We start from the raw sequence: 21,473 nt of genomic DNA on the forward strand, positions 1-21,473 counted from the left end.
GGAAGTACTATCACCGGTAGATCAGTGTTTCAGCACATGCACGCATACCTGGTGTTGCTAAATAACAGGAAATGCTATCCGGTGCCTCTCTTTCACAGGAGAAAGAAAAAAGAAGACACCTTAAAGCTATGCTTTGCAGGGGAACGAGCACTCTCCAGTCCTCTTCTTTCCTCACCACCACAAAGAAAAAGCAAAAATCCCATCTAAGAGCTCTCGGCACCGTAACCCGTGCACCATCTGCAGCCTGAGCTACCTTTCTCGCCCAGGTCTGAGCATGCTCTGTCTGCCGGCAGTGTCCTATCGCTCCAGCTGGCTCACCTCAATTTGTTAGCCTCCCAGAGGTCAGCCTTGCATGCAGGATGATTTGCTGCAGTATTCCTGCAAATCCCCGACGGGCGGCCACACTGAAACAAACACCACCGTGCTGTTTCACGGAGCTGAGCGTGTCTTGGGAGACAGGCGGCAAACTGCTTTGGGGAGGGGGACACACACATTGTAGAAATCCTGCTTTTGAGGATCATTAATGCCACTGCTACTCCAGACACTTCACACAAAAGAAGAAAACAATAGGAGAGAAAGGAAAAAAAATGCCCCTTCCTTGAGGACGTGAAAGCCTTTCGTCATGCTTTCTAATAATTCCCTCGGCACCAGGAAAGCAATTTCCCAGCTGTGATGGTCAGCAAATGGCTTAGAATTGAACAAGGCTGTGATTGCCCTCCTTCAGAGATCCAGGGAACAGTATTTTCATACTAAAGTAATTTTTTATGGTGGAAACAAGTAACTCCTAAACACAAAGGCACAGAAAATATCCAGGAGCTTTTAAGAGAATCTCATACTGCGCACAAACTCACGGAGCTGAGTGCCTTACACCAACTTTCACAGCAGAGCTTGAACCTGTAGGGACTGAGCAGCTTCATGAAGATGGCTAACCAGATAGAACTGACTGGGAACACTTCCAGTTCTTACCCCACAGTGGGATCTACATGACCTCCAAAAGGCTTAGGGCACTAAGTCACACCACTAAACACAGGAGTGAGACCCCAGCTCTGCAAAGACACTCTTGCAGGCAGATCACAAGCAAACATATGAGGCTCTGCAAACGTGTTGATGTATATTTGCAGGACACATCTTGAATATCTGTCAGTGAGGACTTTCCCTTTGAGACTTAACAGGTAAAATAAGGAAGGATTAAAAAGTAGAAAAGCTCTCTAACATCTCCTCCCACATGCTCAAGGTGGACTTTGAACCACAGCATGAGCCTATGACTATCCTGAGAGAATCTCAGAGAGACACTGGGCAGTCACATCTGCCTGGGGGAAATAAATAATAAAAAAGAGCAAAGAGAACTGAGCCCACCCAGTGCTCTCAGCCTGTCCTATCGGGACTAAGGAAATCCAAAGTCACCCTTCCCTTTTTAAGACCATCTCATTGTCCTGTCGCCCCTCTGAATACAAAGACGTTGCCTTGTGCAGAATAGGTCTGATATTTCTCCTCTAAATTTTGAAACTCTAGGAGTGGAGTTATATTTGCAGCTAACTTCACTGGAGAAAACACATCTTGCCTTTGTGTGTTCCACACTTCAGAAAGCTCCACAGCATGACCTACCTCCCACTGATGCTAACGGGAGCCTTTCCACTGACCCCACATATCTTGGTTAGCGACTTTATCAGCGGGACCCCGAATAACCCAGACACACCATGTTGGTCTCTTTCTCTTAGACTAGCTTTTATTTTACTGGAGAAGAAAGGACAACATAGACAGACTGGTCTTCTATATATGAATAAGCTTCTTCTCTACCCTTGGAATGAGTTATATTAAAGGATTTCTTAGGTACAACTTTCACAATGCACAGAGTTAGAGAGTTTAACCCCAGTCCTGAAGAGGGTCCTGTTTGTCCATCTGCCACACCACAGTGCAAAACGACATCATTAAGGGGTGGGGGGGAACCATAATCAAATAATTCCAGCAACTGTGAAATAGTAACTGTCCCTTATATTGCACCATAAGGCACTAAGTGTGGCAGTCCCAAGCTCTTCACAGCCAGCACCTACTACCAGCTGGTAAGGTCTGAATAGCAGGTCTTAGCTCAGAACTAAGAATTTGATGAATACTTAATACCACTCATAAAGTTGCAGCCTTCAAAAACAGCACCACATTTTAGAACTCCTAAAAAGCAGTACAGCACAAACAAAACTCATCAAACTAGCAAGGATGTCTGAATAGATCCCTCTTGGTTTAAGGCTGACAAAGAACAGGTAAATCATTATTTACTGAATCTTTGCAGTGCACATATATGTTGCAGGAGTGCCTGCATCACTCTGAATCACAGCATTTATTATTTATAGTCCCAGAAGGACTCTCTATAAGAAATTGTTCTTCTTGCAGTGCTTTTGAACCAAAAGTGCATTTCAGTTTGAGAGCACAAAAAAAGTAAAATTATGCCTGAACTAAAAAGTCTTTGTACTGATAAATACAAAAAGGACACAAAGGAAGCATTTGGTTTTTGGACACCAAGACTGGGACTTCACACAGAGAGGATGACATTTTGATTCTATAGAAGCTAAAATTAAAACTCATGCCAAAAGGAGCAAGACTTCAGCCAAATATTGGAAATTCCTAAGCAAGAATATACTTTGACAGAGTAAAAGGCATTTTTCTGAAGAATATCACAGAGGCCAAACCCCACTTTGCTCGAATGGTTCAAGAATGACATGCTCTCAGGCTTAAGAGATGTAGCATGCAAGTTTTACATAAACATTAGGTTTAAAAAGGTTTAAGTATGATTAAACGTACTTTACACACACACACATGCACACTTAGGTTACATCTTGACATCAACCTGACAAATTCATAGATATTTATTCTCCTCTTCAAATACGTGCATGTTTTATACATACAAAACATATACTTGCCTGCTATCTGAATTTGTCATATGCTACACTACTCAGTCTGATAAACCCCTCCATCCCTACTAGGAACCACCCTAGCAGCACTGGCCTGCTTCTGCAGCTGTGTGCAGTATGTGTGGACAAGAAAGGTGTGGGAGAGTCACCTGCCAGTTCCCAAGGCAGGAGATGGCTTTGGTAGCTGTTCTGATTCAAGTTAGATGTCACTTGTGCTCTTCCAAGTTTCCATTTTGCCATCAGTAATGACAGGTCAGCAGGGTGACAGAGATAAATCAATTCCCTCTCCTACAGCTTTGCCAACTGCGCACCTGCAAATTGAATCAGTGCCAATGTGTCTGCAAGGGAATCTGAGATAATTCACGCTCATAAGAGCAGTTTGGTAAGTCAATGATGTTCAGCAAGACTGACATGAGAAACCAAGGGTAACACATTCCCTCTGAGATCCCTGGTATGGCCTCACCTTGGTGCTTCCCACAGTTGCTATTTGTTAACTGGTTTTGCCCAGGGAGCAGGAAGATCATCTGCCCTCTCTCAATATTAAGCCACAACCTCACCTGAAGAAACACAACTCCTATTTTACAGACAAAAGGACTGAACCTGTCAGTGGAATCTGGGTGGGATGCACCACACCAGTATCCATTAATATGGGAGTAGCTTCCTGCCAAAAATCTACCAACAATCAAAACCTCTTGTGTATTCCAAGGTTGTATTCATGGACTTCAGGGCTCAAGACAGAAGCTGGGGCCTTCAAAACCACAAGTGACAGAATCAACATGGTAAAAGACAGAGAGGAATAAGTTACCAGCTTAGTCACTGCTGCTCTTAAAGAGCTGCTGGAGGAGTAGCCACAAGCCCGACACACTCTGCTCCCCACACACCTTCCTCCCATCTTTTATTCCCACCACACTTGCTGGGCAGAAGGTCCAGGGGCCTCTCGCATGCCTGGAAACCCCCTCCTGGAACCACAATTTAGCCTCAAGTTGGAGGTCCTGTCAGAATGACTTGTCCTGGGAATTTTGGAGGAAAAGGAAGAGAACCTCTTTTCCTGTCTGTTGAGACAAACAGGGTAGTCATAACCAGCAAGTCTCACAGATGTCTTAGGAAATTAAGATGTTAATATCACAGCAAAATATAGCTATTGAAAGGAAAAACATCCCTGAATGTGAACACCATAGGGGTGCCAAGGTATGGAAAAGAATAGATATAACAGAAATACAAAACTTGCTCTTCAGGAACTGACAGGCTTTCAGACAGATCTACAGGGGTGAACAGATAACTACTATGTGGAAGTATGCAAAGGATAGGGCTTAAGATGTCCAAGAATTTGACTGCCTTCACTGCATTATGCAAGTGGGCTGCAGTTGTTCCAGAACTGATGAGAACATCTCAGTTCACAAGCAGAATTACAGGAGGGCTTCAAGGATCGAGGTCCAGGACTTGGATGGTCTTTTATGGGTGCCTTCCGACTCAGAATATTCTATGATAGGACTGGTGCCTGAAGTCACCTTTGTTCTAACCTTCCACTTTTTTTATGTTCAGAAACTTTGTGCTTTCTTAAAAACCTTGAGAATCCAAACCTACAAACCAAAGTCATGGAAAGAACTCCACAAGGAAGCAGTAACAGCATCTACAGTCTTGATCAAAACAGCAGTTTCGATCCAAGCTGGAGCATGTGTTTCAATTATCCAGTCTGACAAATGCCTGGAAGTAGCTAGAACAGCAGCATGACAGGAAAATAGTTCAGAGCCAAGCTAAAGGAGAATCTAAATCAAATCAGGGGAAATAAAATGGTTTGCTGCCATTTTGAGTCCCATAATTGCAAACTGCTTGTCTTGCCTCCAACGCCCCCTTCAGCCACACTCGTACAACTCACCCTCATTTAAAGGGTGCAGGCAGCATCTGACCCAACCCTATTCCTTGGATAGCAGTGTAGTATTAACAACAGACAGGAGCACAGTACCACAGGATACCTCCCTGTAGTGTAACCTTTTAGACTAATGATAAAGGAGCACAAAACATCCGTGTTCTGGGTGGGGAGCACATCCCAGCGTCAGTCACATGAAATTTCAGAGCAGAGCATTAGGTCTCACAAACCATAAAATAACTTACACAGGAGGTTAAATTAAAAAAACAAAACAAAACAAAACAAAAAAAACCCCACCACTTTCAGCCATAGGACTGAAAATTATCTGCTGGCCAATTAAAAAAATATCCTGACAACTGGGTTTTGATTAGTACTTAAAAATCCCAATCTGATATTCCCCATGGAAAAGATAAATTCTTACCTCCTCCTTCATCTGATTACAGTATCATCAGAAGGCCCAGAAGAGAAGTAGTAACACATGGCTGCAGGCCAGGCATTTACTGTTGCTCTGAGGGCTACTGCTGCTACTGACATGAGGGAGAAGAAAGCAAATGAATCATCTTTCTCAGCTTCACCATGAACCGCTGCACACAATAGGGGAAGTGTGATGAATACACTGAATTAATTGTAAAAGCCCATTTCAACTCCTCCAGGTGTCATATGCAACCATTTACAGTTCAATACCTAAGAAGAGCTTCTTCATGCCCTCAGCAGCTTTAAAATTCATGGAAAGACTATTGAATCTAGGCATATTTATCAAGGGCACAGCAGCAAGAGGAAGAAGTCCAAGCTTGACCTAATGGGAAATTTTTGTATTAGACTTGCTGTTGTATTTATCTGAATACTAATAAAAACCAAGGTGGTTAATTTTTGCCCCGTTTTCCTCCACCAATAAATCAATGTATCATTTCTCTAAAAGCCCTCCTTGTGACCCACTTGTGTGGAGGTTTTAACACCCCCATAAAGAGACAATATGACATTCAATACACACAAGAAGATGAAAGTTTCAGAGAAAAAGCAGGAAGTACCCGTTGAAAGAGGAACATCTGCAAAACTAGTGGCACAGTTGCTATTCACCTGTGACCTTTAGATTATGGGAGATTCCTCATCCAACCCTGCCACAGCAGCTCACGTCGGTTCCCTTCCTTCCCACCAGCAAGATCTGCTGCTTCTTGTTCCATCAAATGCTGAGTCAAGTCTTTGGCAATGAGAATTCCTTCAAATAACTGAAGTGTAACCTGACTGTCACTGAGCGAAGAGCAGCATCAGCCCCATAAACCAACTGCTGTTTAAGACAGCTCCAGTTAAAAACATCTGCCCTCATTCATTTTGTACAGCTCTGGATCCACGTGCTGATATTTGCAGTGCCAAGAATAGAGTGGTCTTTCAGCAACTTTACAGAGTATTTCCAGACATCAAGGGCCCTCCAGACAGCTTCCTACATCAGGATGTGCTTTTCCATCTCTAGGCTTCTGCTGGCATTGATGCAGACGTTCCCTAGAGAAGCCACCTTGCACAGGGAGGGTTGGAGCAGGGCTGAACTCTCTCACTAGCGAAGCATTCCCAAGAATGCTGTCACACCCAGCAACCTGAAAGAGGAAGTGCTTGTGACCTTGAAGACAAGACTAAAATATACATATGCATTTGCCATAGGCAGTGAATCCTATCCCAAGTCTGGAGAGGTCAGAGATAGAAATCATTTACAACCTTCCTGCCTTGGCTCATCCTGCTTGACCCCTTCTGTAGCAGAATGATGTGCTTATAATCTAACCTGAAGGCTGACAGGAACAATCTGCTGAGGTAGCCAACCCCTCTTTCCAGGCAAAGGGATTAAAGCTACAGCACAAAAAGCTTCGCTTGCAACTATGAAGACCCAAATCTGCACCTGTGTTACTGCAGCAAGCATGTGAAATAAGAAAGCATGGAAGTCAGGGACTAAGGACTGACTAGAAAACAACCATCTTGCTGAGTGACTTAGAGTTACACAAAATAACCACCATTTCTTTACCGTCGAGGTGATGAACCAAATTAAAGCCCAAAATATCCTGAAATAAAAACCCTCTTCTCTCATTTGATTCAATATATTTAAGGCTTAAAAATAAGCATGTATACAAGAGTCCTGAGTTCCAGTGGGACAATACATGCACATAAATTAAGCAAGGACTAGAGAACTTTGTGTATAATAGCTTGTCTTGTGACCTCGGTGCTAAGTATATATATATATTTATATATAATACATATGTATGACTGTTGCAAAATTCATATGAAAGATTACAATTAAGACAGACTACATATTTCTTCTGTGTTTATACCCACATTAAAAGGTGATGAATCAGTGATTTTAGAAATCCAAAGAAATTAATTTCAATAAGTTGCTAACTTCCCAGCTTTAGCTTTATACTTTGACACAACGATAGCAGAGTCAGAAGCCAAGATACTGCAAAGCCATATATAAATATGTGTGGAACTGTTCCAGGCAACCTTACAGGAGACGGGAAGGTGAGAGCAACTCCAGTCTTTATTTTCTATTAACTCTCAGGTCTCTACATGAACATGAGTAACAACCTAAGTAGTAAAGAACAAACAGCCAGAAGCAAGGAGCAGAGGTAAGAACGAATCATTAAAAAGTGATAAGCACCAAGGGCCCTAACTTAGCTAAAGGCAGTAAAAATGCAGACACACAGTGAAAACCACATCGTGCCTCCTCAAAATGAATCTGGTCATATAGTTTTAGTGCTGAGTAAGTGACTGCCACAGTGCAACACCACAGTGTCTCCCAGAAACGGCAGTATTTCATCTGTGTGCCTAGAGGTCTGATAACCTATTTTCCCAGGTGTGTCTCTCCCTCCTTCTAAGAGAAAATTACACAGCAAATTAATCTTTGTGAACCTTTTTATTTTTCACTGCTCCTCCTCCTTCCTCCTGCCACTCCTCCTTATCCATTGTGAAAGATAGGCTGGAATATATTGAAATTAAAATTGAAATCAATGACAACAGCAGGAACACCCTGAGTCTGGCATGGCTCACAAAAGTGAGTTTATGATACGGTTGAGTCAGTGCAAAAAAAGAGGTCATGAAAGCGCTGTCACACACCTTTCTGGAGAGAGCTTTTTGTCCACATAGCTACAGATGAAAGCCTCATCTGCTCAGGGAAACTAATTTTCCAGTGCAAAGGGATTTCAATTCACAATCCACCACCATCCCACTCAATTTACATTACATGTGGCCAGCTGGGAGAGGGGAAAACAACAGCAAAGTAAGACACAAAGCAATTCATAACTCACTCATTTCCAATGCATCAAAGGCTTATCAGTGAGTACTTCGTGTGATGGACTGTGGTCATTCCCTAACTACATCTGACTGTCTGCTTGCCAGAAGCACATGCAAAACTCCATCACATTCAGGGAATCATTGACAATACACAGTGCATTCCTCTTCTGTAGGGGGAGTGCAGTCCCTACACACAAACTCAGAAGAGGTTTGTTGTTTTGGGGTTTTTTTTCACTGGGACAGAAGAAGGGACAGAGGCAGTTGATTTCAAATTCCTTCAAGGCATTTCCAAGGTATGTTACATAGACTGTGCTTAAGTATTTAATTGGTCAAAATGTGATTCAAAAGTCACAAACAGCTTAAAACTACACAAGTCTCTGAGCTTAAAGACACCAAGGTCTAAACTCTCAGTTGAATACCACTCTTAGAACAAAACATTCACATTAGTACACCAGTGAAGAGAACTGAACTGCCAAGAGTAAGTTTTACTCATCAAAGAATACGCAAAATTGAGCCCTAAAACATAATGGGCGAAATTTAATCCCTAAAAGACATTAAAAGCTCACAGCATGGCTTTGAGAAGAATGTAGCAGAAACATCCGAAACAGTCTAGTTTAGAAGCTCTGAGAAGGGAGAGCAATGATTACCTTTCAGTATTATCCATAAGACTTCACAAGAGGAATCTTTATAAACCTGTATGGTTTACTATCAGAGAACATAACTAGATGAATAAGAAAGATCCATGTGCAAGCCGACTTTATACAAGGGGTACATAGAGCACAACCAAGAAACCCATCAGAGTTTCTTGATGTCATTTAAGCATGGTCCTAATACACAGCTCAAAGCTGAAGAAAGAGATGGTTCTCTGAAACAGAAGTAGCCTATGCCAAATTTACACAACAAGGACTTCCAGTCAAGGACTCAAATTCCCTAATTCAGCTGCTCTTTGCTTCTTGAGCAACAAGGACGCCAGCAGATCAGACTCTAGAGACATCTTTCTCTGCTAATACATGATAACAGTTTAAAACAGAGATTTTATCACACCCACTGTCTCTCAAGGGCAAAAATACATGTGTAATCAAATTGCTAAGGTAAAGCAGTAAAAAGATGGAAAGGCAATTAACACCATATACAAAGAAATCTTTGCAACTGAAAACACATGATCCGTTTTCACTGAGAATAACATTTTCTCAGCTGAACTTTGGCAAGTAAGCTGCGTGGTACCAAAACTATTTCTTCATAAATACGAGAAACCCCTTCTGTTATCAAATAAACTCTTATTCCTCTCATCTTTAGCCCCAAGCTCCATACATGCCACCTCCACACAAGAACCAAGAAATCCTTATTTAATATCAAAAATGCCCCTTGGTCCCTTTTTATACACATGTGGCCTTCAGAACATCTAGCAGCTGAAGAAGGGGCTCCTGGATGCAACTGAGCAGAGAAGTCCAGCTGCCAGTGAGTACCTAGATCTCTGTTGCAGTTTTATAAGGCAGAGTCAAAGGCCAGAAGAGAGCAGAACACTTGCATGTGTGTTTTGAAAGGAAAAGGTGAAACACTTCACAATGGAAAAGGGAAACATCAGTTGGTTTGGATGAGAGAATTGTGCAGCACAGCCTCTCACAGGTATGACAAAGCAAGCTTTGGAACACAGGATGGTCAAAAAGCAACGAAAGCTGGAGGCAGGATGTGAAAAGTTTGTGAAACTTTTCAGTTGACGCTGGGAAAAGTTTGAAGAGATGAAGGGGTGAATTACTGTGCTCTTGGCTTACATGGCAGTTGTAAGGAAAGCTTCCAAGTTAACTCTGAATCGCCAACTATACTTTAACTCAGGTGTGTCTCTTCTCAAACCTGAACAAAACAACCCAAAAGAATAAAGAAGATCTAGGACTAAAATAAAGGGAAGGAAGAGAAGAAACAAGTAGGAGGGGAATAGAGAACAAAAAGGACACACTTGGACAAAGGATGTACAACAGAAGAATGTGCAACCTTCAAAGACTACTCTAGGGAAAAAAAAAAAAAAAAAAAAAAAAAAAAAAAAAAAAAAAAAACCCACCAGACAGGGAGATTATCTTTCTGATCTGTATTTATCAATAAAACACCAAGAAATTTCCAGTCATGAGCTTGAGACCTCATTGCACTGTATGAAGTAAATAAAATCACTTAAAACACAGGAGAAGAACGTGAGAATTTCAGTGCCAGCCACAATGCTGTTGGATCAGCTGGTGGTAATTCAGTGAAACTGATGCTATAAAATCAGTGCATCAGGAAAACTCAGCCTCCATCTCTCTTTTAGAGTCTGAAGGATACAAGAGGGATGGCATCTAATTCAGTACCAAAAAAACCCAAATAAAAACACTTCCATCTGTACACGAAAATGATAGATCACCTCCCAGTTAGAAAGCTAGCTCAAATCCATGAGGAAAGAAATAGATGACTTCACACTACCAGGAATATGTGGACAGCAACCAGAGCAGAGAATACATTGCATCCTCAGAAAGCACACATGACATTAAATACAAAGAAGCAAGAAACCTGGCATGAAAACAAACTACAGGGGAGGAAAGAAAACAGAGACAAAAAGAGTACTTCCACTAAAGGACAACCAGAAAAAGAACCAGATAGAGAAATCACAGAATCACAGAATATGGTGAGTTGGAAGGGACCTATCAGGATCGAGTCCAACTCCAGGTCCCATGTAGAACATCTCAAGAATCACCTTATGCCCCAGAGCATTGTCCAAATGCTTCTTGAACTCTGTCAGGCTTGGTGCTGTGACCACTTCCCTGTGGAGCCTCTTCCAGTGTTCAGCCACTGTTGGGTGAAAAACTTTTTCCTGATATCCAAACTGAACATTCTCTGACTCAGCTTCATGCCATTTCCTTGGGTCCTGTCACTGGTCATAAGAGTGAAGAGATCTGTAGCTGCCCCTTCTTTTCTCTTCATGAGGATGTTGAAGACCACAATGAGGTCTCCCCTCAGTCTCCTCCAGGCTGAACAAACCAAGTGACCTCAGCCACTCCTCACCAGGCTTCCCTTCCAGACCCTTCATCATCCTTGCTGCCCTTCTCTGGACATTCTCTAAATGGTTTAATGTCTTCTTTATATTGTGGCTCCCAAACCTGCCCCCAGCACTCGAAGTGAGGCCACCCCAGCTCAGAGCAGAGCGGGACAATCCCCTCCCTTGCCCGGCTGGCGATGCTGTGCCTGATGTACCCAGGACATGTTTGGCCCTCCTGGCTGAGTTGTGAATTATTGAAAATTTCTACATATTTCCCTGTTTGCTAGGGAGGAAAAGTTGTGCACTCCCATGTAATATCCTCAGCCTCTTCTAGTGCTTCCACCTTCTAGCCTGAGGTGCTGCGGTGCTGTACCACCTGCTACAAACAAGGCTCTCTGCTCATGGCTAGCAGACACGGGCAGAGTGTGAAAAGTGAGAAGTGGAGGGATGCACTCTAAGGTATCAAACGATCAGGATTCCCACCTACATCAGTTCACACTGTTGAGTCAAGGACAGTAACACAGAACACCTAAACCTGCACTACTCTCAGACTGCTCTTCAAGGGGACAGGAAAAGGCTCATTTTCTTAGCCCACTTCAAGCCACTCAAACAAGTCAAACCTCCTTTCACAGAATGAGCTCTGCTTACCCCACACAGCATGGTGCCAGGAATATATACCCAATGGAAGCAACGCTTCTGCTTCGATTTAAGGATGTGCCTAATTCCTGGCTGGATCAGCACTTTCAAACACACATCCTTGTGGGCCAAGGATTTGCATTCTTACACATCTTTAAACTTTCCAGGACATGTCATTTATCATTCTGACTGTGATAAGGGATGGCAACACCCTGCTCGTTTATCTTACTCTCAATACACTGCAGAAAACAAAAATACAGATTTTTTTACAACAAGGCAGAGGACACTGATATCACTGTCCCTCTCTGATAATTTAACTATAGCATGACATCAGGTTTAAATCAGGAGAAAAAAAAAACTTGAAGAAGCAAAAAAACCCCAAAATATGGGGGAAGCAATATTTACTGCAAAAGAAAGAAACAAAAAAATCTGTTTACAGATCACATCTGTGAAGAACATCTCTATTAAATGTGATTTCAGAAGAACTGACAAGGATAAATCCATGTGCAGCTCCAGGTATTTCAGTCTAAACGTGGAAAATACACATTATTCTGAGTTTCTGAAGGGCTTAGTTTCGTCAGTACTATTTATACACACTTTCATGGTTCATTTTAGACATATTGCAAGATTTTAAACCAATGGACTCGAGTGCTCATTGATTTTAAAAGACAACAGCTCCCTATTTTTTAACACGTTTCTGAATTATATATGGGCAGCGCACTTCTTCAGACAAAGGAACTCTGATAAATTACATTCTGTCTCTAGCCAGGTGGTTCAAGTAATCTCCACCCTCCCACCTCTTCATTACATGAAGTAAAGATGAAGACTGCACAAAGCCAGTTACGCTGCAGACCCATTCAGATGCTGCCTCTACCTGAGACAACACAATCCATCCCTCATCAGCCGCCATCACCAGAAGCTGAATTTTTGCCACAGTGGGCTCAGGCAGGTCTTGAGAGGCTACCGACTGGAACACATCCTCCACAGCCAGCTTTATGCCAGACTGCATCTAGCTCCTCTCCCAAGCTTCTCCTGATGGGATTGCTCTCCCTCCTAACTGACTTTCTCTTTTATGCCTGGCTAAGTGATTTTGGCTGCACCTGTGGTCTGCAATACATTTCACAAACATCACAGTGTGCTCCATGACCTGGCTGCCCCTGAGCCACATGCCTGCAGGAATGCTGCCTAGAGCATTAAGCCCACTGCATGTGCTTGAGTGCACACACCCCATTTTGGACCTGCTTCATTACCCTTTTCTCAGCAAGCCTGCATAGAGTTAATTTAATGCAGTTAAGGACTGAAGACCAGCTTTGCCACTCTGCATTGCTATCAAACATGTCACAGGCAGAGGATTTGGCCATATTCCATCTATGGGGCTTTCTTCAAACTCCACTTCTGAAAATAGCTGAGCTGATGCCTGAGCAGTATGAAAACAGTGCTCCATCCAACACAGACCACCACCACGGAGAGCTGCTGCATCTTTACACTGACCCTTGCATACCCAATCTCTCTCCTATGACAGCACAGGAGTGGGATGATTTCAAAGTCTCCTTTTCTGATACTCTAAAAGGATGGAACAAGACTGGAGTACACAACAGCCATCCCTATATTCAGGTTCTGCTGGTCTGGTCAGCTTAATACAACATCTCTCTCTACTGCTACAGACAGGCACTCACAGTGCCCAGATCAGAAAGCAGCATCAAAGACTCACAGGAGTAACTACAGGCAAGTAAATGCTTTCCAGCTTCTTCCTCAGCAAGAGTCCCCTGGGCCTGGGGACTGTCATCTTAATATTCAAATTCCCACAGAAGAAAGCCTTTTCCTTTTCAAGGGTGACTTCCAGCTTCACCAACATTTAGGCAGGATGTAATGAGCAGGAGACCTGATGTAACCAAGACAGCTTTGAGAGAGAAGGGAGGGGAGTCTTTGTCTAGAGCCACACCCGGACATGCCTTTGCAGTGCAATCCCACCTCTGTCTACATACAGGCTTCCCCCCAACCCATTCAGAAATACCTGTACTATGCTTTCTACCAGTACTATATAAACTAAAAACCTTTAAAGTTCAAACACAAATTGCTTCTTTTCTGATCTAGCCAACTGAAAAATGATGAATGACAACAAGTTGTAAAATTTATCTTGTCACCAGCGGGTACTTGCTACTATTGGAGCTTCAAATTATGGCAGAAAAAAAAAAATGGAAGAACAAAATGGAAGTGCTTATGGCTTGTTTGGATTCTGGTTTACAAAGTAGAGAATTACCTTCGTCAGTGTGTGAGGAAATGCAATTGCACTGTGAACCTCTACATCAAAACCCATGTACTTTAATTAATTATTTAAGTATTATACCAGCAAGAAAAGAACTACTGTACTTATTTCAGAGTTGCTTATTGCTTTTATGCATATCATCTGCCTGCAAAGGTTAATGTGAATTTGTCAAAAATCTAAGTTCATTTTACTACAGAATTATCATCATATTAGGATTTAGGATTAGCACAATGAGATACCATGATTATTAGGATACCTAATGGTATCCTAACAAATACAAAAATATTTGGAGATTTTTCTAAAGAGGAAATGGATAAGGACTGAGGAGTAAAGGATGAAGAAAAGGCTGCAATTCAAGTAGATGTGAGATTGTCTACAGATGGAGATTTAAGGAAAGAGAAAGACTAAGGAGCCCAACGTCAAAGAAAAAAAAAAATCAACAACAAAACTACAGGCAGACTTCTGAGACGTTCCAAGTAAAATTACAGTACTTTAGGTGCACTTGGTTTAAAGTTCACTCATTCACCTTTCTTCACAAAAAAAAGTCACCATAAATACCAGAAATAAAAGTCCACCAATCAAAGTTACATTTTTAAAGCTAGCTCTGCCCCTCTGTTCTTCCCCCCAGGCTTCCAACTTCCCATCTCAGGGCTGTCAGTAGCTGTCAGTGGATCATATGAGAAATTCATCTGAACATACAACATAACTTGACAGGCAATACATCAGAAAACCTAGATGTGACAACAGCAAATTCCACCAGATGGTCCTGGATCATATCAATCTATTAAAAAAATTCTGACAGAAAAAAAATCCTAACCACACATAAGCAGAGCTTCCGAGGAATGGAAAAAAAATCTGGTATATTCACTGTTTCACCCTTTGTCCCAACCATGCCAGAAAAGGAGATACACAACAGCTCTAGCTCGTCCTCAACAGTTTGTCCTGTCATTAATATCTATATGCATATTTTATCCTCCTCCCCAAAGAAAAGACTTCTAAATAAAGATGCCTCTCCATTAAAGGCATTATGCACTACTAACAATGCTGCTTTTCAATTGAGAAAATTCTGTCAATGACTCTGGAGCCTGGTCTCGCTCCAGCACCAGCCTGGTCTCCAGGAACTCCAAAATCATGTGGTTAGCCCTGGGAGTAGCTGCAAACTCGAAGCACATTCAAGACTGCCTGTTTGCCATCCTTCCCATCTCCTTGTTGCTCTGGCAGGCAGCAGATTCTGTTTGGGTTCAGGCTGCCTACAAACCTCATCAGCCTCTGCAGCGACTCTTTTAGGAGAGACCTTGGATTGCCTTGTCCACTGTCAGTCATGCAGGTCAAACACTGACTGTACAGACGTACCCTCAATCCAGGTAAAACTGCCTTTGATACAGGTGAAGTACAAATCCCATTCCAGCAGCCACAACCTGCTCCAGCCTCAGGCCCACATGAAACAGTGCCGTGGTGGGCACAGGGTCAAGGCTGGGGACACTGTGCCACCCTCTGAGAGATGACCACAGTCCCATGGCAGAAAACACCATGTTCAGAAGCAGTTCTATGGCTATTCCACTGATGCTGTCACTGTTCTTCAGGTCAGCACCATGAGCCTGGCCCCAGTAGCAGCTCAGCTGTGACAAAAGTGACAGGCCTATGAAATGTAAATCAAACTAGAGCAGGCTGTCACTGCTCAAGTGAGACCCTCAGGGACACCATTCCTTGCTCCTGTTCTGTCCCTGCCTTCAACAGCTGTGTGCAGATACATCTTTTGCTCTGTGGGAAGTATGTGTGTGTAACGGCAAAAAACCAACATGTGTCCTCATACTCCCAATTACCCACACTTGGAAGTAAAAGGTATTTAGTCAAATATATTTTTAACTGGTAAAGCAAACAGATATGAATCTGAATGCACAGGAGGAAGGAAGACAGTGAAGGATGTGGTGTTATTTTATCATTGCTTAATAGGACAGGATAGTGCTCCAAGTCCTTTGGAAATCTGACAGTTGCTTTGAGTACAAAGCTGTGACTGGTGGAAAGCAGATCTACTCCCTGTCAGTGCACAAGCTGCACTCCACAGCTCAGAGCTGAAGAAATCTCTCTTCAGACCAGTGTGGTAAAATCAATTTCCACCAAGAAACCAGACTGATCCTTTAACCAAGGAGTAGTTCTGTATATCACACATACCTTTTTCCCTTCCCCTAAGGACAGCTCTTTCCTTTATAGACTCTCCTCTGCTGTTAATCAAAGTGCACCCATTTCCTCAGTGAGAAACACCCATGTGTGGGATTACTCCAGTTTATTGTCTCCATCCAATCCATTTTACAATTATCACCTTTAGCACAGAGAGAAAGTTACTTTTCCATCACAGGCCTGAGAACAAAAGGCTTATGAAAAAACCAATTCTCCCCTCCTCCTCGAACTTCAACAAGGAATATAGGATTTTTCACCGTGCCTTTGTTATTTTGACATAAAAGAAAAAGTCAGTGACATTTTCAAGTTTGTTGTTGCGCACCAGTGGGGTTTCAAATACTGCAGAAGAACATAATTACATTTATAGACATTTTTGACTGGAACTTAAATGTTTTAACAGCTATAATGGTCTCTTAGAGATTAGAAAAAAGAGCATTTAGCTCAAAATGTATGTTCTGATTAAACTGAAAATGGACACCACCTTTTTACTGGACTGCCTTTTGGCATCTAAAAGTTTTTTCTATAAATACTAGACCATGATTTTTCAAACCATCAACTTCCTACAGAGAGAAAAATACACATCTTACTATTTAATCATTCTCAGCAGAAATACTGTAAAAGAGAAGGCACAACATGTATTTAATAAAATTGATAGAAAGCCACTTCCTCCCATTCTGATATTTAATTACATCTCATTAGAAAGGCAAAAAATAGTGTAAAGCAAAGTCCATGAATCAGCTGTTTACTTTATTTATTTATAGGCATTTATATAGTGTTCATCACCATAGCAACCAGGAACCTTTTTTTCTTCTTGTTCAAAGGAAAAGTTGTAATTTCAAAATGTGATCCTTTGACGTCACAGTGCAAATAGGCACTTAGGCCCTGTGCTGCAAACGCTTTAGGCAGGTGCCTGAAGTACACGAACAAAGTCAAAGGTGTGAAGAAAGAGACAGAAACACATAAAGGAAAAATGAAAGGAAAGGAACCATGAAGCAAATGAGAAAAAGGGAAAGAGTAAAGGGCTTTCCCATGAAAATCCACAGTGTGCCGTGTCCCACAATAAGCCACAATTGCCCAGTACCTTTTACATGTAATAACAAGTGACTGCTTCATGGAGAACAGTCCAATTAATGAAGACCAATCAACAAGTTCCAAATTTATGCTGAGGGCACTGGTGACTATTCTTAAGCAAGGATTTCTAAAAGGATAGTAGCTTTAAAATGAGGCTGTAGAGGGTGTCTCTCTTTTGAGACCAGAGAAGTCCGGAGTCTCACTTTGACTACTACCCTTTTCTGATCCCCCAGCAATCAGGCATTACCAAATTCCCACAGAATTAATAGACCTTTTTAAAAATGCCATCTGCTCACAAAACATCAAAGAAATGTGTAAATTAGAACACTACTCCTGCATACACCATTATAGAATGAATTACTAGGTATGTCCTGTAATTGCAGTGTCCTCATGATACTGCTGGGAACCTCTTTTCAGACCCCCAAAAGAGACTGAAATTGGTTTTACACTATTTCATCTGGTTCCTTCCCACCATTGTATAGATGATACACATACATAAACAACATTGTATTTCAGATTCTTTTTAAAGCTAATGAATTACTAATTGGGACAGAATAAAAAAAAAAAAGTATCTTTGGCCTGTTGTCATTTTGTTATATAAGAGACATTATCATGAAGATTTCCTCAAGACACCGGTATATGAAATTATTATCTTCAACTCTGTATTTGCTTGACCCTAACTTCCTCATAAGCCAATACTGTCCAAAGCAGTTAAGTAAGGAGTGTTGAGTTGTTCCTAAACTAAATACATAAATCTTTACTTAAGACTGGTGGTTATTTTGTAGTCTTTTTTTATACTGTATTCTAAATAGGGCAGAAGCTGCATGTATGACAGCAGGAAAAGTGACAAGTTCCTTATCTGGAAAAGAACCAGCAGGCACTGTTATCAGAGCAGACCAGCTCTTTTAAAGTGGATTGATGAAGCTATTTTTAAAAACACCTAATAACATCACAGAGGAGACTCTGATCTCTGCAAAGGTGAGCCGCACAGCTCGATACTCCTGGGAGGCAGATAATGAAACTGAAGCCTGTCATACACAGACTGCGTCCAGTAATTGGCTTTGAACACTGGCAGCTGAGCCTCCCCCGTGCGGAGCTCAGTGACCCGCTCAGCTGCGCCAAACGCAGGTGGAGCCGGGCACTGTCTGGCACGACCAGCTGTGAGCGGCCCTCTCTCCCCTGCCCGTGCCACCAGGCACAATCTGCATAGTTGGAAGGCAGAGAAAGAAACCTGCTTTCTTCCAGCCCCTCACACCTACCAGTTGGCTTCCCGGACAGGGAGAAACACTTGTGTAGGGAAGGTGGCAAAGTGGTGTTGGAGTAGGTGGAGTGCTGATGGAGAAGAAGGGAACACGTTCTACCACAGAAGGTGAAGGAAAGGCGAGGAAGACCTAAAATGAGAAGGAGGAGGGTCCCATGTCATGCCTTCATCCAGCACACCAGAACCATCAACAAATGCTAACCCTCAGTCAGTGCTCTGTGCCAATGGTGCAAAGTTCCTTAGGGAGAGCCGCTGGCATCCCCAGGAAGGCAGTCAGCAAAACAGGGGAAGCATCACTCATCTTCCCCAAAACTCCACTGACCCTTCCTAGCCCACTCTTCCCTGACTTTTGTGGACCCACAGACCCTCTACCTCTCAAAGTAAACACTGAATTCTGCAACCACCCTGGGACTCAACCTAAGAAAATACTGTCCCACAGTGTGAGAAGACTCTTTGTCCTCTTGAAGAAATTTTATCAGCATAGCTGAGGACCTCTGATCTGGTTCTGCCTCTGTGATTTAATGCTCTTCTTTGCGCCACCTTCTTTTTCATGATTCTTCCTGCCTCCCACTACTTCCTAGAAAAATCCACTCCTTCACAGCCTAGATACACCCCGACTGGAAAAGCCATTTTAAATAGAAAGCAGTTTCTTCTGCTGAGAAAAGTCATCCATGGCTCTGATCGTTTGATAGTTTTACTCGTGGATGATCTCTAAGTCTAGTGTGTGTTTTAAATCTCCTAACGACCTTGCTATGTTAGAGCACAGACCAAATACATTAAAAACTCTGGGGAGCAGCAACTGAATGGGGGCTGATATCATAGGGAACCATTTAAACTCACAGCACTTACGGAACACCTTAAAGCACCAATTTTTAAGAGAAAGGGGGTGAGAAAAAGGGGATGAGAAAAAGGAGAATGAGAATACTCAATTTCCGGATGATTGAAGCAAACCTCAGTAAATTCACAATGAGGTGCAACTCAGGAGACTGGAAATTTAACTGGAAAGAGATTTCCATATAGTCAATCCATTTTGCACATTGCTTAATAAAGAGTGGGCTCTAAGTAATTAGTCCCAAAACATGACCCAGGCACCTAGAGTGCATGTTCATGGCACACTTCACAAGTGTTGAAAGCTGAAATCCAGCTTTGATGACAGCGAATTAAAACACAAAAGTGAGACTCCAAGTAAAACTGCCACCTTGCAATTATAAACCGTTCAAAATGCACTCTGGCAGAAAAGCAGACTGCAAGGCAGCTTTCCTGTATCTAGTTCACGCATTTGGTATCTACCACGGATTTGAAAATGACATTGCAAAATAAACACCCTGTCATACAGCTGATGTGTTTAGCATAAGTCAGATTTGTTTCAGGGAGAACGTCCTTGCAAAGAATAAGAGCTCTTCTGCTACTCAGCTAAGTCAAGGCTTCAGTTAACAAGCCAATCAATCAGTTCAAGCGTTTTGAGATTGCTCTTAAAAGGAGCCGTTTCTGTTTTATTACCGAAGTCAGCAGTCACCGTTTAAAAGTCAGTATTTGTCAATAGTTACCCAACTATGGCACTGGTGTGAAAACACTGATATGTTCCCTCGGCTTGAGCAGTTGTTCAGATACAGTCCTTATTCTGATCACCAGAGTGTGCCTCTCCTATTTTTTTTATTTTTCGAAACATGGAGCCTTTATCTCCATAGCCTATTTAAACACAGGGTTAATTGAGGGGGGCTGGAAGGAAGCAAGGGGACCCAGCCGACACCGGTGATCCCACCCTCGTAACATGCATGTGCAGTGCATCCAGAGCTGACACGGGCAAGAGAAACTTTTCCACCGTGCTTAGTCAGCACGCAGTAATTAAAAAGGCGCAGGGCGCGATAAACCCGGCATCCGTATCCAACGGGGCCAAACTCGCAAATTCATTGCTAAGCTTTCAAAGCCGAAGACAGGTGTCGGGGGGGCTAGGGGGTGGTGTCCCAAGGCACTCAGCCATCAAGGAAAACTGTCGGGAGAACATAATTACATCTTTACCTGCCCCAGTAGGCTTTAAACCTGCAGCGCCTTTGACCTCTAGGGAGGTTAACAGAGTTGTAATTGAAGAGCTCCCTGCAGGAGCAGGCACCGCTCACCCTCACCGCGGGCGCTCGGGCCGGACCGCGCTCGCTGCCCGGCTCTTCAGAGGTTTCCGCGGCCGCGGCGCCAGCCCCGCTCCGGGAGGGTTCCCTGGCTTGTCCGCCTCCCCGCCGTGGGGTCACCGCTGACCACCAGGGACATGGCCCCGCTCCCCCCGCTTCCCCGCCACTCGCTTTCCCTTCGGGAAGGAGGCGGCAGCCGCCTCGACCCCACACGAACCGCCCCCTGCGGGAGCCCGGGCCGGCCCCCGCCCCGCACCGCCTCACCTGCCGCCCGCGGCAGCGACCGCCCCTCGGCTCGGCCCGGCCCGGCCCCGCCGCCCCGGCCGCCTCCTCGCTCACGGTGTCCCCGCCCGGCGGCGGGCGGGGACGGGGCGGGTGCGCTTCGCGGGCGGCGGCCGCGCATGCCCGGGGCGGGCGAAGGGCATTGTGGAGGCTGCAGTTCGTGGGGCCCTCAGGGCCGGCGTCCTCGTGCTGCGTTCAGTGCACAGCCTGTCCCCGCTGCTGTCTCCGCGTTCAGCGCACACAGCGTGGCCCCGCTCCTCTCCCTGCGTTCAGCGCACAAAGCCTGTCCCCGCGTTCAGTGCACACCCTGCCCCCGGCCCTGCTCGGGGCTGTTCCGCGCACACCATGCACACGGTGCCACCTCCCACCGCAGCCCGGCGGGTTCCCCCCGGCTCTCTCCCCGGGCTGCCCAGCCTCCTCGGCTGACCGCTTTCCTGGAGCCCTCTGCTTTTCCCAGCCGTCTGCGTTGCCCACCTGCAGCGCCTCGTCTTTCTCCCAAATCTCCTCCAGCTTCCATACAATCATAGAATCATAGAATCATCAATGCTGCGAGAGGCCTTTTGGGTCATCCAGTCCAAGTGTCCACCCAGCACTACCGCTGAAACCCCTAAACCA

At 43.8% G+C, this 21,473-nt stretch overlaps 1 protein-coding gene across 3 annotated transcripts in view; it reads right to left on the reverse strand.

Annotated features, from left to right (window-relative positions):
• Nucleotides 1-20,917, reverse strand: part of POMGNT2 (protein O-linked mannose N-acetylglucosaminyltransferase 2 (beta 1,4-)) — a 31,335-nt gene extending 10,418 nt beyond the window's left edge. Inside the window, exons 1-2 of one of the 3 annotated variants that reach the window (XM_066193797.1) lie at nt 20,841-20,907; nt 18,452-18,583 (exon numbers count right to left, since the gene is read on the reverse strand). The gene's annotated coding sequence lies outside the window, so the exon portion shown is untranslated. Of the gene's footprint in view, nt 1-18,451; nt 18,584-20,472; nt 20,543-20,840 lie in introns of those variants that run through there. The other 2 variants (XM_066193789.1, XM_066193804.1) reach the window with 2 other exon arrangements.
• Between the last annotated feature and the right edge of the window lie 556 nt (nt 20,918-21,473).

This window comes from Chamaea fasciata, unplaced genomic scaffold (genome assembly GCF_029207755.1).
Source record: "Chamaea fasciata isolate MVZ Bird 193981 ecotype frontalis unplaced genomic scaffold, bChaFas1.0.hap1 SCAF_1, whole genome shotgun sequence".
NCBI lineage: Eukaryota > Metazoa > Chordata > Aves > Passeriformes > Sylviidae > Chamaea > Chamaea fasciata.